Genomic DNA, 15,335 nt, shown 5'->3' with positions numbered 1-15,335 from the left:
AAGGTAATCTTCTGTATTCCACCAATAAAAATGGCTATGTCATTATTAGATGTTTGTTTAAGATTTTTGCTTTCATCCGTTAATCAGTCAAGAACACCATGTCCAACAACCAATATTTGGCTGACACATGCTTTTAAAATTTCACACTGAATAGTTAATTATATTAATCTTCAGGTAAAAATGGAGATATTGGCATGGTACTAAATGAAAGATCACTCACCTCCTTACATGTTGCAACCTCAGTGGATAAACAACTTTAGTCTTTTAGACTGATAACCTATCATCTTTCCCAAGCAGAAAATTCACTTAATAAAAGATAACAAATGCTCTAAAAGCTGTAAATCTTAGTGTCTAACAAATATTATAAATGTGAGGGCATCCCATATAGCCACATGAGTCAGGACTCATTAGAAAAGCTGTTATAAGGCCATAAAACATCTTTAAAAAAAATCGGATGACAGCTGTACGTATACTAGAAATGCAGATTCTTTGAGGGGTAGTATGAAGTTGGGAATCTATTCAATCTTAAGGAAAACACATAAGAAAGCAGCATATATTCTCACACACTCCATGTGTTTCCAATTTGCTATCATTCTAGTCAGCAAAGTCCCCATACTTAGCATGTTCTATATAGAATGAGTTCACCGTCTGTATTCCAACTTTGTTGTATGCCATTCCTTAAAACATTTATTCTCATCTAAACAGTTGACAGTCCTTTACTAGGTCTAATGATGGCACATCCAAGTTCCACCTTTATTTAAGAAAGCCCTGGCCTATGCCCTGTGACACTCCTCAGATCCATATAGGTCTATACAAGGCCCTCATTAGCAGTGGGAACAGGACTTAGATGCATGACCCCCGTGTAGCATTGGGCGGCAAGATTTTTTATGTCATGCAAAAGCATGCAAACTCGCTCACCCTTGCCCACCACTGTTCTGGCTACTGGGGAAAAGAAAAAAGATTTTAGGAAGGCTGCCTACCAATGGCCCCACACAACTCAAAGGATGAGCTGCAGGTTCCCTGAACTGAGTTGGATGTGAAATGTATTCTCTGTACCAACTATTCTTTCTGCAGTCGAGATCTGGGAGGCAAGAATTGAAAGATTCCTCCCTGGCATAGGTAAAAATAAGAGTCAAGTTCCAACATCTGATGCAATCAATGGGAGCAGAAAACAGGAGGTGCAGCTAGCTCTGTAACCATGACAGCTAGTATTTGGGAACGCAGGACAGGTACTAGGACAGCAACATAGTCACATCAGACATATGTAGGCACATACAGAGGACATAGGACATATATTAAATGTAAACACACACACACACACACACACACACACACACACACACACACACACACACACAGAGTCTATGAAGACAAGACTAAAACTATGAATTTATTTAGTTGACCAAATCAAAGGTGCTATCAAACCCTAAGCTAGCTATTGCTATCCATCCGTTGTTGTATATAGGAAGAGCAGAAAAGGCCAAGTGTTATTATCAGGCTACATCCATTCTGCTTTCCTTCCCACAGAACATGAAGGTAATTGGAAAAAGTTGCCACAGAAACAGTCTTGGGTGCATGACCCTTTCTTCTTTCTATAGCTGAGCTCAAGTGGACTGCTGAACTGTTGCAGCCTGGATTCTTATAACAGCTGGCAAGATATTCATCATGGGTAAATATGGCTGAGAGACAGGGAGTGAGGGGTGGAGGGAACAGGGGAACGTTGCTTTTTTTTGTTTGTTTTAATCTGAATTGCAGGGCTTTTACTTTGGCTGAGCGGTTATTGGCAGGTAAGAATGGCTTGGTACTACTCTTATGTAATGTAATTTCTAAATGTTAATGCTAAAAATATATGAAAAATAAATATAGTATACAGTTTCCAGAGTGATCATAAACGCAGGAGTTCCTTAACACATAAAAAAGGGGTGTTAGACTTGGGATGCTACAGCTTTCATCTCCTCATTCTTTTGCCACTATACTAAATGCTCTGTAACTGCGAGGAACAAGTTACATTCAGAGGTGGAGCCACAGGGGCTGCAGTGGCAGAGTTACACCCCTCTTTGGTTGTGCCACATACAAACTATCAGCATGAGGTCTGGCTGGAGCCTGTGCTTTCATGAGACTCCAGAAGGCAGGTGTGAGTGTTGCCACTGCCATTCATTCCCTCCTTTCCTCTGCTGCTGAATTTAGCAAAGAGGAGGAGGAAAGGTAAATGTGAACAGCAGCAGAGTTCCAGAATTGCACAAAAGCAGGGGCCCCAGGTGGACCCTGCCTTGAACTGCAGGTGAGTTTAGAGCTCACTACCACTGGGGCTGTGCTGCTTCAGCAGCAGCCAGCACTGACCAGGCAGTGAACTCAAAACAGCTAGAAGTGCTCCCTGCTACTGGTTACATTTCCTTATATACGTAGCTATATGGTCAAATAAAATTGTGTTTATTCTTATTTCTACACTACTGTTATTTACCCCACCAGGATATACAAGTATGAGAGGAAAACAGAATAATTTTCTTTCATGCTCCTGCTTTTTGCCTAAGTGATTGGGACAGCCACAAGTTAAATAAAACTCATTAGCACTCTGCAAACCACAAAGGCTAGGTACAGACACTAAAAAAGCCCAAGGAAGGATCAATTTAAGTTAAGCCGTTTTGTGCAAGTGGTGTAGTAGCAAAAAGCACGCATATTTGCCTTTTTGTTGGGAGGGGGGGCAAGTATTAGACTGGGTTCTGCCATTTTTAAATTAGTCTGTGTGCACCAAACTTCTATTCTGTTACAGGTATATGGATATAGATCAGTTTTGTGCGCTGAACTGCTGTTCTGAAATGGGTACAGACCAGTTTCCAATCACTTCTGCCAGTAAAAATGTCTGTACCTGGCCAAAGTGATTATCCATAAAGGTTCTTTGTATATCCTTTCCTGGCATCCAGGTCACGCAACCTTGTTTTTTAGCCACTCAGTGCCAAGAGCTGGAAAGAAATTAGTGCAAAAAACCGACGCTAATAGTGACTTGCCCAAATGGATTATGTTTTGAATTACAAGACCATCATAATTCTATTTTATTTTTCTACCCATTTGAGAGGGAGCCATTACAATGCGATCATCGTAATATCCTTATTTATTTTAAGCAAGTGTTAATGAAGTTACCTGTACTTAACAAATGATAATGGTATTTTGATTCTGATGCAGATCGGTGACAAAAGAAACTACCACAATTATTTTGCTGAATATTTCTCACCGTGTGTAATATTGGTCAAAGAAAAACAAATAAAATATGAAATGAAAGTATACCTATAGTTGTCAGCAATATTATCCACAATGAATAAATGTGCTAACTCTGACAGACAGGTGCACATGAGCACCCCTCCCCCCGCACTCCTCCCTAATATCCAACAGTGTTTTTCTTAAAAAAAACAAAACCAAACAATAAACAAACCCCCACTAATTTGGATTCTGAATCTGCCACAACTCTTGTGGTTCCATCCAAGTTCCAATTTAGTATTAGAAATCACTCTGTGATGAATTAGAGTCTCTGAAAGTTCAAGTTCAGAATGGAGAAATAATTCTACCTCGAAACAATGCACATTCTATTTAGATTTATATTTTATCATGCTGGTTTGGGGATTTTAAATATTCATTTTGATTACGTATTATTTTACTGATTTATTCATTCACTAATTTACTCCTATACTAATAATCTGACCAACTTCAATGAATATATTGAAGCTATTGCATACATCTTATCTCTTTGTGCTGTACCAAATTTCTCCATCAAAGTTGTTAATTAAGAAAGGAAATCAAGTTCGTCTGAATTCCATATCTGAGGATTATTTTTTTCTTGAAAATATACAACTTAATTATTAAAATGAATCCATGAATTATATGCAGAAATGAGGACATTTGAAATGGGTATGGCAAAAAAAGAGTTGATAGAGTACCAACGTTTGATTTAGGAATGCAGCAAGGGTCTGGAATCCTCACTGGTGTTATATCAAGTATATAGAGTACCAGTAACTAAAAGGTACATAAATAGCAATTACTTTCAGATAATTAGTAAAAATACTATTCTTAACATTCATTGTGGCACCCATGCTTTGGTTAAACAATTTGTTTAGGGTAACAAGAAGCACTTGAATGGAAAGGGAGTTAGGATTCCAGGGATCTCTTCCTTGCTTTTCAACTGATTCATTCTATGACTTCGGGCAAAATCTTTTAACGCGTCCGGCTGGGGTTTTTCAAAGAGCCTAAGGGTGTTAAGCTTCCAAATTCCAGTGAAATTAATGAAATTTGAATATCTTACTTCCTTAGATAACTGAAAATCTCAGCCTCGGTACTTCAATGTATCCAATTATTATATAGAATATTGTCATTTATTTTTCAGGATTATTTTATGTGAAATAATGTACAGAAATTTGTTGAAAGACTATGCTGAGGTGGATGATTCTTCTCAAAAAACCTCAAGAGATCAAAACATGCTGAGAGGCAAACACAGGGACTGAGTCAGGGATAATGCTATGATGGCTCAAAACAATTCCTTGTAAAAGAATTTAAGAAAAAGAACAGATCTTCTGTTTCTTTTGCTCAATAGCAAAAAAATAAAATTAAAAAAAAATGCAGAGGGAAGATGATACTATATTCCACACAGTGTCTGGAATTGCTTTTAAATTACAGATAGCTGAACTACTGGAAGAAAATTATCTTCTTGTTCTGCCTTCATCCCCCAGTTCTTTTCTGAATCAGGCACCTAACGGTTATAAGACATGAAAAAAAGTATAAGCACCTTCACATTTTATAGCAATCATATGTATGATCATGTTGTGCTATCACACCTGTGGGACAGTGAGACAAACTGGAACCTTACAACAATAGGTCATTGGTAAGAAATGACATTTTATGTCATAGAGAAAAACACTGCGAGAAACTGGTCATATTTGCCCCCCTCCGCCTCCCCACACAAAACAGATTGCCTTGAATTATCTATTAACACTCTCACTGGTATGTTGGAGAGGATGTACCAAGTTTTCATCTCACAATTCCTAAATACAGATTATATTGATGTCAATCATTTAAAAACAAAACAGAACAAAACAAAAAACTTCAAATGGAGTTTGCATCTAATTTTGGTCATTGAGAACACTGATATTTCTTCACACTTTCAGAACTTGCTGCCTCCTCGTATTATAAAATGAATCAATCTTTAGCTTGGTATTTGCTTAATACCTAGTTAGCAAATCACTCTTGTTATTTTCACTCCTTTGTTGCTTTTAATACCAGGCATGAGCAGAGGCATATATTGTATTGTTTTATGTCCATTTATGAAGGTGAGTAAAAACAGATAACATCTGAACTGACAAAATTCATTGTTAAAAGACTGCAAAACCGTAATAGGTACAGAATACTGCCACAGTTTGGCTAAGGTTACAGTTACAGATAATGGACCCAGTTTTATTCATAGTAGAAAACCTGCAGAAGAATCATTAAGCGTGTTCAAGGTCAAACTGAAACTTGACATCAACTCATTAATAAACAAGCGTCAGAAAATGACGCATCACAATTATAAATTTATTAACAATAATAAAACCTTATTCGGACATTTTGCAGTTCCAAAGTACCGTACAAACATTAACTATTTAATCCTCACAACAACCCTAGAGACATCCAAGTATCTATCACTATGAAAGTGAAAAGCATAGATGCATGCGTTAATATTGTCACAAATGCAAAAAATATGTCAGTACAGAAACTAGATCAGAACTCATTTTCTAGTTCTCCCATACTCTGTGGGTATGGTTATTCTGCAGACTGCAGTACAGAGTAGAGGTACCCAAGCTAGTTGTAATCTTGAATGCTGGAACCAAACCCACCAGGGCAGCATGGAGCTCAGTAAAGACTAATTTCAGTATGAAAACAGGGTAAATTAGTCTGTCTTGAGCTCTGTGCTATTCTGACTACACTGCTTCTGAGTCCCCAAGTTAGGCCATCTACAGCTAGCGCTACACTACCCAGCAGCTAGTTCTGAATTATGGACATATTGCTAGAGCATTATGCTATGTTACCTCATTTATGTTACAATTAAAAGGAAAACTGGGTTGGACAGCACTGTTCCACATACAGTGCGATTTGCTGTAGGTGCATATATTGTAGATTTACTTTCCAATATATTCATAGAAACAGCCACTAACAGAGGTTGCAAAATAACTTGCCCAGAAACACATCTATGCACTAATGATACTCAGCAGTCTTCATTTCATCACACACAAATGTGGTTGTCACTTGTCTCCTCTAGTGCCTTGACCAGTAGAATTAGATGTAGCTAGAAAAGTCTAATCCATGGTAAACCATAACTGCTAAACCAGTTAGGGCTTTTCCCCAAAAATATGGAAATAATTCATCCACATATAACTGAAGTGCTAATAGGGCTTTTAGTTTTAAGATTTTTATTTTCTACCTTGGTTTAGGACTCAAAGTCTTTACCTTTGCTGTTGTTGGATATGCAGAGAGCAGTGGTGGCACGTGCTTATTTTCTGCCTTCCAGCTCAATCTGTCTGTACCTAGGAGGCTTCAATAGCATACTCATGATAATTACTCATGCTATTGTTACCTTCAGGTTGCCTTAGCACACTCTCTCTGGTCATGTGCACATGTTTACAGGACCTGATCTACAATCATATGGTTTTCCTTTAAGCTTCATGACCATAGACCAGACCCCTGCGTGTGCACACATTCACCGTGCCAGGAGCTGCACCAAGAATGCAATCAATGTAAGCTGGGTGGGGAAGGGGCAGACAGGAGTGGGGAGGGGAGGGTTGGCAGGTCCACAGGTGGGGGTTCTCTATTCAGAAGCCTAAAATAGCCCTGTCGGGAGTAGGAATAGCACAGCCCTGGGCTGGGGCAAGAACTTGGAACTTTTCCAGCCACAGGGATGAGTTCTGAACACATAAGGACACTTGGTTAGATGAGACACAGGTTAACCTGATCTACATGGTGCACCTCCTCAGGGGAACTAAATTAGACAGCGCCAGCCATTTTTTGCTCAATTAAAACTTCCCAAATGTATTTACTGTTTGGCACTTTGATCGCTCTAACCCTAATTAGGCTGATCTAAATATATGTACCCTTTGGGGAGGTAAGGGGGAGGAGGGGAGGTAGTGAAATCACTAACCTTGTGCAGTGTAAGTGTCTACTCGAACAGCAATATCAGCTACACAGGGAATATTTCTTCTGACTCCACAGACAACACTGGTTTCCTCGTCATTTAAAATATACACAGTTGTGTCACAAAATATTTTAGAAAAAAGATATAGAGGTTATCCCTGACAGCTGAGACCAGTCGAGCTGTTCCAGCTGTTCTCTAGGTTGAGTAAGGTTGAGATTGAATTGTAGGGTACTCAGTAAAATTCTTGCTGCGTGTATGGTATGCCCATAGCCATGAAGTACAGACAAAGCTGGAAATGGTTGAAAAATGTTGCAAAAGAGATAGAAAAGTTTGGGAGATTTTTCATAAATAAATGACATATTTTAGACAATCCTTTTAATTCCCTTTGATGTACACATAAGGAATCAGATCCAAAGGCAATGAAAAATACGAGTCTGGTTGGCTCTGGATCAGAGCTAAAATATTCAGAATAGATGTCAATGGCTGTATGTTATACATATATAATATAAAATAAATATATATCAGTGGACCTATAAAAAGGAATATGATACAAGGAAAAATAGATTATTTTATTTCCAACTATATTCAAATAAAATAAAAGCAGCAACTGATTACAGACCTACGCGAGTGGTGTGAACAAGTACATATTCAATAAGTCACTAACTTATGCCATTTCATCTTAATGTAAATCTATAACTAAATGGCAAGGAGTTTTCATACTGTAGCCCTGTACAATAATAAGTAGAGACCTACCAAAAACAACTGCATTTTTCATGGAAAAGACAAAATCAGGTGTTTTCTGTGTAAAACAGCAGACTGTGATCATGGCAGGCTTGTTAGGGAAAAAATACCAAAAAACACCTAGTCCCTGTTCATAGAGGGATTCACAACATGCACTCCTTCCCCTTCAGCCACGCATCCTATGGACAAGTGGCAGCTGCAGCTGCTCCCTTCAATCTCCGGCAGCCCCTGCACTGGCTTCTTTGAAAAACATGCTGTGGCATGCATAGACACATGAATGCTGAGCCTCGCTTTTCCACCCAGCTTATTCCCCTTGCTCCTTGCACACTTTCAGGGTTGACAGAAGAGGATGCAGAGACAGGTGCTTTGGTTCCCCATATGCAAGTCCTTGGAAGAGCAGTCATGATGATGGGGTCTGTGGTTGCTGCTTCTAGTACAGGCTAGAGATGGGGATACAGTCCTCCTACCTCCTCTTGGACCTCGTATGGTCTGTTGCCCATCCCCCCCACTCCTCTGACCCCCTCTGCATGCTACATTTGCTGCCAAGCATTTTGTCCTTTCTGGCTGGGTGTCCCTAGGCCTCCAGGCCTGGGGGGAGGGGGGGGGGACGACGGGGAGGTGCCCTAGGGTAACCAAATGCAGAAACTAACTTGCTTGTTCCTGGTCCCCAATGCTGACATGGACCCAAATGCATGAAGTCTAGGTGCCAGACTGAGTAGACATGCACAGGGCCAGGCAGGACTGCTGGAAGGGGTGAACATTATATTATATTATGGTAATATAATTGATTAATACTAGATTATTGAATAGTATAATTATAATGTGTGTATGATCATATTCATACTATATTTATATAAGTTATAGAAATAGAGTGCTGCTAAATTCTGGACACTTATGCAGGGGTACTTGAATCTAGAAAGTTGAGAACTGCTGATTTACACAAAGAGGATTTAAAACAGACAAATACTTCTACTGAATTAATCAGACTTGTAAACATGTTTTGTTTACCTGCTTATATCAAAGAACATTTATTATAAAAGAAAAATACATTATTTAAAGTTGTCCCTCCTCTACTACTTTGCTTCATTCAAATTTAAAAGAAAAAACTTTTTTTTTTTTGGACTGGAAGAATGAGTCTGGAAACTTCAATGGAAAGGCAAGGTATGCAAAAAACATACATAGGTAGCAGAAACCATCTGCCAAGTAGAAGAAAATACATTTTCCACCTTTAAAATTCCCTAAATTATTAAAAATACATCTTAGAAAGTGTAATGTTAACTAATTTCTTATGCTGGCACCATAAATGCTGTTGCCATTCCTAGCTTATGCCCAAATTTTGGATAAAATAGTGCGCACTATAGATATTTAGGGTATAGAAAATATTATGTCCTACCAAATAGTGTGGCCTAGATATTAACAATTAATCTAAGTACTTAAATAATCAAGGAATTTCAATTTGTGCACATCACCCTTTGAGAAAAAGAAACAAACAAACAAAAACCCACCACCAAAGTCCCTGGATAGAACAAACAGAAAAGAAAGGAACCTACTCACTGACAAAAAAAAAAAAAACCTACCATAAACTTTTTGTTCAGCTTTAGAAAAGCCTCATTCATAAACACACACCTTTCATTTTCTCTGCTTAGCCAACTACTAATACTCACACATGGCAATGAACAGATTTGTACTTTATAAACTAACCAAAAACTAAAGAAGTGGTTGTTTGCTTGTTTCTCCTAGCACTGCCCCCTCTTTGCATTCTAATTTCTCTCTCCTTCTTGTATTTCACTTTCTTCACATCCTTTTGCTGCATCCCATGAAGTGAGTTTCAGTTCATAAAGGCTTGCGAGATGTAAGCACATATGTACCACATACATTATAAATATTACACACACACACACTGCTACTTTGGTTAGTCAATAAGGTATAAATCTACCACGTCTCCTACTTGATTTCAGACGAAAACAGCTAACTGTTTTGACATTCATACACACCTGAGGGAGAAGCCTTGTGAAATTTTCTTAATATTGTCTAATTTAGCCCTCTACTACTGAGAGAGATAATCCTAACAATAAGATCAGTGAAGCAGAAAGACAACAAAAATATGAGGTTGACCTCAGGTATCCAGGTTGTAGCCGTATTATTGGTCTAGAGGAAAAAGCAATATGGGCTCACAGTAGAGTTGATATCTTTTATTAGAACAAATGATTTTTTGTAAATCTCTGTGAAAACCTATGAAATACAAACTTTCATTTCTACCCAGGAGAACTTATACAATCTTCTCTGCAATGCCTGATGAAGGGTGGTTGTACCTGAAAGCTTGCAATTAAAGAATTTTTTTTGTAAAAATCTTGTTGGTCTAATAAAATATATCACCTCTACCATGAGCCCAGGTTGCTTTTTCCTCTAGACCAGCAGTTCTGAAACTTTTTCAGTCGACGTACCCCTTGGTCTCAGAGTGAGACTTCATGTACCCCCTAGGAGCAATGCTTCTGGTGCAAGGTTGAGGCATGGAGCAGGAGTAGGATATCTGGTTTCCACACACGTCAAGACATTTTTTTTTAGGCCTTTCGACCTGTGTTGGGCAATGAATGAAATACATCTCACGTACCCCCTTTTGAGGCTTCATGTACCCCCTGGTGGTACATGTACCTCTGGTTCAGAACCACTGCTCTAGACCAATATGGCTACAACCTGGATACCTGACACATGGAAGATATCAAATTTTAGTCAATTTTAAAACTGAAATCCTCATATTTTCCCAAGAAGTAAGCAACTGTGACCACCTGAAACCTGAGATACTGCTCCTGCCTTTCTTCAAGCTAATTTGCATCATCACAGACCCTCACAAAAGAGGTGAGAGACTCTTTTAACAGCTAAAACCTGCCTGCCCAGAGGAATTTTCCATCAATTGACTTCTCTGTGAAATCCTATGAAATATGAACTTTCATTTCTACCCAGAAGAACTTTTAAAATCTTTTCTCCAATGCCTGAAGGGTGTTTCTGCCCCAGAACTTGCAATTAAAGATTTTTTTGCAAAACTCTTGTTGGTCTAATAAAAGATGTCACCTCTACCATGAGCCCAGGTTGACCTCAGATACATAATAAAGAAGTGGGGAGAGAGTTGGGGGAGGGGGGGTGGCGAAAATGCATTGGCAACACCACCAGAATGAGGAAGAGCAAGTTAGCTGTGTTAGTCTGAAGAGCACACACAAGAGAGCATGTATGAGAGAACTGAAGACAGCTTTATTACAAAACTGTTTTCCTACAAAAAAATGCCATTTTCAGAAAAAAATATTTTTCCCTGCATGATAACAGTGTTGGCTAGAGGAGTGGACTGTACATCTATGATGCACTTAAAGAAAGACGCCGTAGCTATATCATCACCACCTAATGGAAAACAGATCCTACACATGTAACCACATATCTTTGTACTTTCACCCTTTGTTTTTAATATTTGTACACTAAAGTTTTTTAAATGACAGATAATAATAATAAAAAAAAAGTTCTTTACTAAAATGCAGATTTTAGTAAATGGCAGGCAACCTGCTAAAGTAAAGACAGTATCATAGGCATGCATAGCAAATATTGATCCTGATGTACAATTGATATCTCAGTAGTCTAAACAATCAATAAAAATTCAAACACATATATAGTTTCTATAGCACACTTCAACATTCAGATCTGTGATTTTCAAACTATATGTACAATATATTTTTATGTGAAGTAGAGTCACTATTTAATTATATAATTAAATGTAAATTAAAAAAAAAATCATCATATAGTGCATAAGAAATTTTCATTCCTCCTCCTTTCTGTGTAGGAACACACCAAAACAGGAAAACTTATTTTCTTGAGGTGATAAGTCTTACATATCATTTCAGATAAGTACTTCATCCCAAGTGCAGCCTCAGGCCAGAATCCTAACTGTTGATAGTGGATATAAAAGATTTCTGAAGTTCTATCTAGTTGAGGAATGTGATATGGAAATTCTAAGTGATAGTTAATGTTTAAAAGTCTCTGAAGAAAAAAAAAGAAAACCAGCTAGATCTCCCACTGCAAAATATAATTTATACCCAGTGAACACATGCCAAAATCCTTGAATGTCAATCTCCATCTGTCCCCAGGGTAAACTGGATCCGTGGTCCTTATTACTGTAAGAAAGTAAATTAACAGGTAATCATGCTAACCACTGTTCATGATAAAATCGACAGATCCATTATGAGTGTATCTTCAGAGCAGCTGGCTCTAGTGTGGTAAACGGGTTCATTCTTAAATATAGATGTGAACATCTAACACAATATAGATGTCTATATAAATCTCTTCATAATCTTCCTTCAGACATGAAGAAAAGAAAATTCATGTCAAAAGAAAGGAAATGGGACTGGCTAAGACTGCATGACCAACAGCCAGAATCCAGTCAACTACAAAAATCACAATACAAGACACATGACAACTATCCTCCTACAGACGGACAATGACACTCAACTAAATGAGCTCTAACTCTTTAGTGCTTTATGTACCTGAGCACTGTTGTCTCCAGTATAAACATATATAGTAATTTACCTTATTTGAACACTACACGTCTAACTTGAGAAAGCTCCAAACTTAAAAAGAACCCAACTCCCACAAAAAACAAAACCTTCCTCATTTGAGTATAGATACCAATATCAAAAGGCCTATTCTACTGGGAGTAAAACAGCACCTCATGCACTGAATCAACAAAGATCGTACTGCATGTGAAGCCAAATCAAGCAACACAAAAAAAATAACAAAAGCTCTTCTTTTTCTTGAATATGTCAAGACAGAGTTGAGTCTTGATTTTATTGCTCAAACACAGAAGAATGCAAGGCTATGTGCCTTTGCTTTGACATGGTGGTTAAAACCAAGAACTTAACACCAACCAGTAAATTCAGTATTACTTTTGTTTTTTTCTTGGTTTATTTGTTCACCTTCCCTACTCCATCCCCCACCTTTCTTTGGGCATCTAGGTGTCACTTCATCTGACTACTGATTTTAAACATTGCTGATCCCCAGTGGAGGATTGGTCTGGCAACAGCAAATCTCTTCTGTGAAACTGAGACATCCAGATATCCAGAATTAGGTTAAAGAAGCCTAAGGTTTTATTGTTCGAAGGAACAACATCAAGATGGGCTGACTTAAACTAAGAAATGTATTTCAGGGTGCAGTAGTCATCTTGCTAACCCAACTTCTAACATATAAGTTATGGCACTCTTCCACCCATTTGTGGGAAGTGCAGGTAGGTTCCTGGCTGTATTACAGGACCTTCACCTTATCCAGGAAGTGCACAGCCACACTAGGGGTAACACCTTGCTGGACCTGGTCCTGGCCATGGGGGATGACCTGGTGAGGGGACTGCAGGTCCTTGACCACCTGGGCAATAGCGATCATCACCTGCTGGATTTTGCTATCCAATGCAGGGTGTCAAGGGCTTACACCAATGCTAATGCCCTTGACTTCAGAAGGCCCAACTTCAATGAGCTTAGGAGACTAGTGGGGGAGGCACTGAAGGCCCAGAAGGTAGAGAAGATGAGAGTCCATGAGGGATGGTCGTACCTTAAGGGGGCAATCCTTCAGGCCCAAAGGGGCCTGAGAGAAGCAAGGTGGGTAAGAGTGCTCAGAACCCCCCTTGGCTCAGCAAGGGCATTCAGCAATGCCTGAAGACTAAAAGGGGGGCATACAACCAGTGGAAGGGAGGAGCTATCACTAAGGAGGAGTGCTCCTCCTCAGCTCGGGAGTGTTGGAGGACTATTAGGAAGGCGAAGGCAGAGATGGAACTCAGGCTAGCGTCCAGGATTAAGGACACCAAAAAGTCCTTTTTCAAGTACATTGGGACCAAGAAGAGAGCACCAGGCAATGTAGGGCCCCTGCAAGATGCAAACAATAATCTTGTGGCTATGCCAGACAAGAAAGCTAATATTTTTAACAGTTTCTTTGCCTCTGTTTTCTTGAACAGGGACCGGGACATCCCATGTACCAGAGGTAGGGACAATCTCGGGGATAGCTCTGTCAGGCCTTCAGTCAGCGTAGATGTACTTAGGGATCTTCTGGAAGGGCTGGACATTTTTAAATCTGCAGGTCCAGATGCCCTCCACCCAAGGGTGTTGAGGGAGCTGGCAGGGGTCATCGTGGAGCCCTTGGCCCAGCTGTATGAGCATTCATGGTCATCTGGCCAGGTGCCGGCGGATTGGAAACTGGCTAATGTTATCTCAATTTTCAAGAAAGGGATGAGGGAAGACCCAGGTAACCATAGGCCTGTAAGCCTCACCTCGGTGCTTGGGAAGATCTTGGAGAGAATCATCAAGGAGCACATCTGTGAGGTGCAGCAGGGGAGATCATGCTCAGGGGCAATCAGCATGGGTTCATCAAAGGCAGGTCTTGCCTGACCAACCTGGTTGCTTTTTATGACCAGGTGACTAAATCCTTGGATCATGGTGTTGCCATGGACTTAGTCTTTCTAGACTTTAAAAAGGCCTTGACACTGTCTTTCACCCCATCCTCATCAAGAAATTAAGTGACTGTGGCACTGATGCCTGCGCAGTTGGATGGGTAAAAAATTGGCTGATGGGTCGCACCCAGAGAGTAGTGGTGGATGGGCTGTACTCAACCTGGCAAGATGTGAGCAGCAGGGTACCCCAGTGATCAGTCCTCAGGCCCACACTGTTTAACATCTTCATCAGCGACTTGGATGAGGGGGTGGAAAGCACGCTGTCCAAGTTTGCTGATGACACTAAGATGCGGGGCGAGGGGGACACACTTGAAGGGAGAGAGAGGCTGCAACTAGATTTAGACAGACTACAAAAGTGGGCAAATGAGAATAGGATGGGGTTCAACGTAGAGAAATGCAGGGTGCTGCATCTTGGGAGAAGGAATCCACAGCATACATACAGCCTGGGGAGTTCCCCTCTTGAAAGCAGAGAGGCGGAAAGGGATCTTGGAGTCATTATTGACTCCAAGATGAACATGAACTACCAATGCCAGACCGCAGCCAGCAAGGCCAGCCATACCTTGTCATGCATCCAAAGATGCATCTCAAGCTGGTCCAGAGAGATGATACTCCCCCCTCTGTGCGACTTTGGTCAGGCCACAATTGAAGTATTGTGTCCAGTACTGGGTGCCACACTTCAAGAGGGATGTGGCCAGCCTGGAAAGGGTTCAGAGAAGGGCCACCCACTTGATGAGAGGGCAGCAGGACACACCTTAGGAGGAGAGACTGATGGACCTGAACCTGTTCAGCCTCAGCAAGAGGAGGCTGAGGGGGGACCTGGTGGCTGCCTACAAACTCATCAGGGGAGATCAACAGAAAATAGGTAGAGCCCTTTTCTCCCCAGCACCACATGGGGTGACGAGGAACAATGGTAATAAGCTGATGGAGAACAGGTTTAGGTTAGAGATCAGAAGGCAATTTTTTACAGTTAGGGTGGTC

General features: G+C 40.0%; 1 protein-coding gene across 11 annotated transcripts in view; it reads right to left on the bottom strand.

Annotated features, from left to right (window-relative positions):
* The window catches only part of DMD (dystrophin), a 2,172,325-nt gene that overhangs the window by 930,490 nt on the left and 1,226,500 nt on the right, over window positions 1-15,335 (bottom strand). The window lies entirely within an intron of this gene.

The sequence above is a fragment of the Alligator mississippiensis genome, chromosome 1 (genome assembly GCF_030867095.1).
Source record: "Alligator mississippiensis isolate rAllMis1 chromosome 1, rAllMis1, whole genome shotgun sequence".
Taxonomy (NCBI): Eukaryota; Metazoa; Chordata; order Crocodylia; family Alligatoridae; genus Alligator; species Alligator mississippiensis.
Note: the sequence above shows the minus strand (reverse complement) of the source record. Positions and strands in the feature narration are given on the sequence as shown.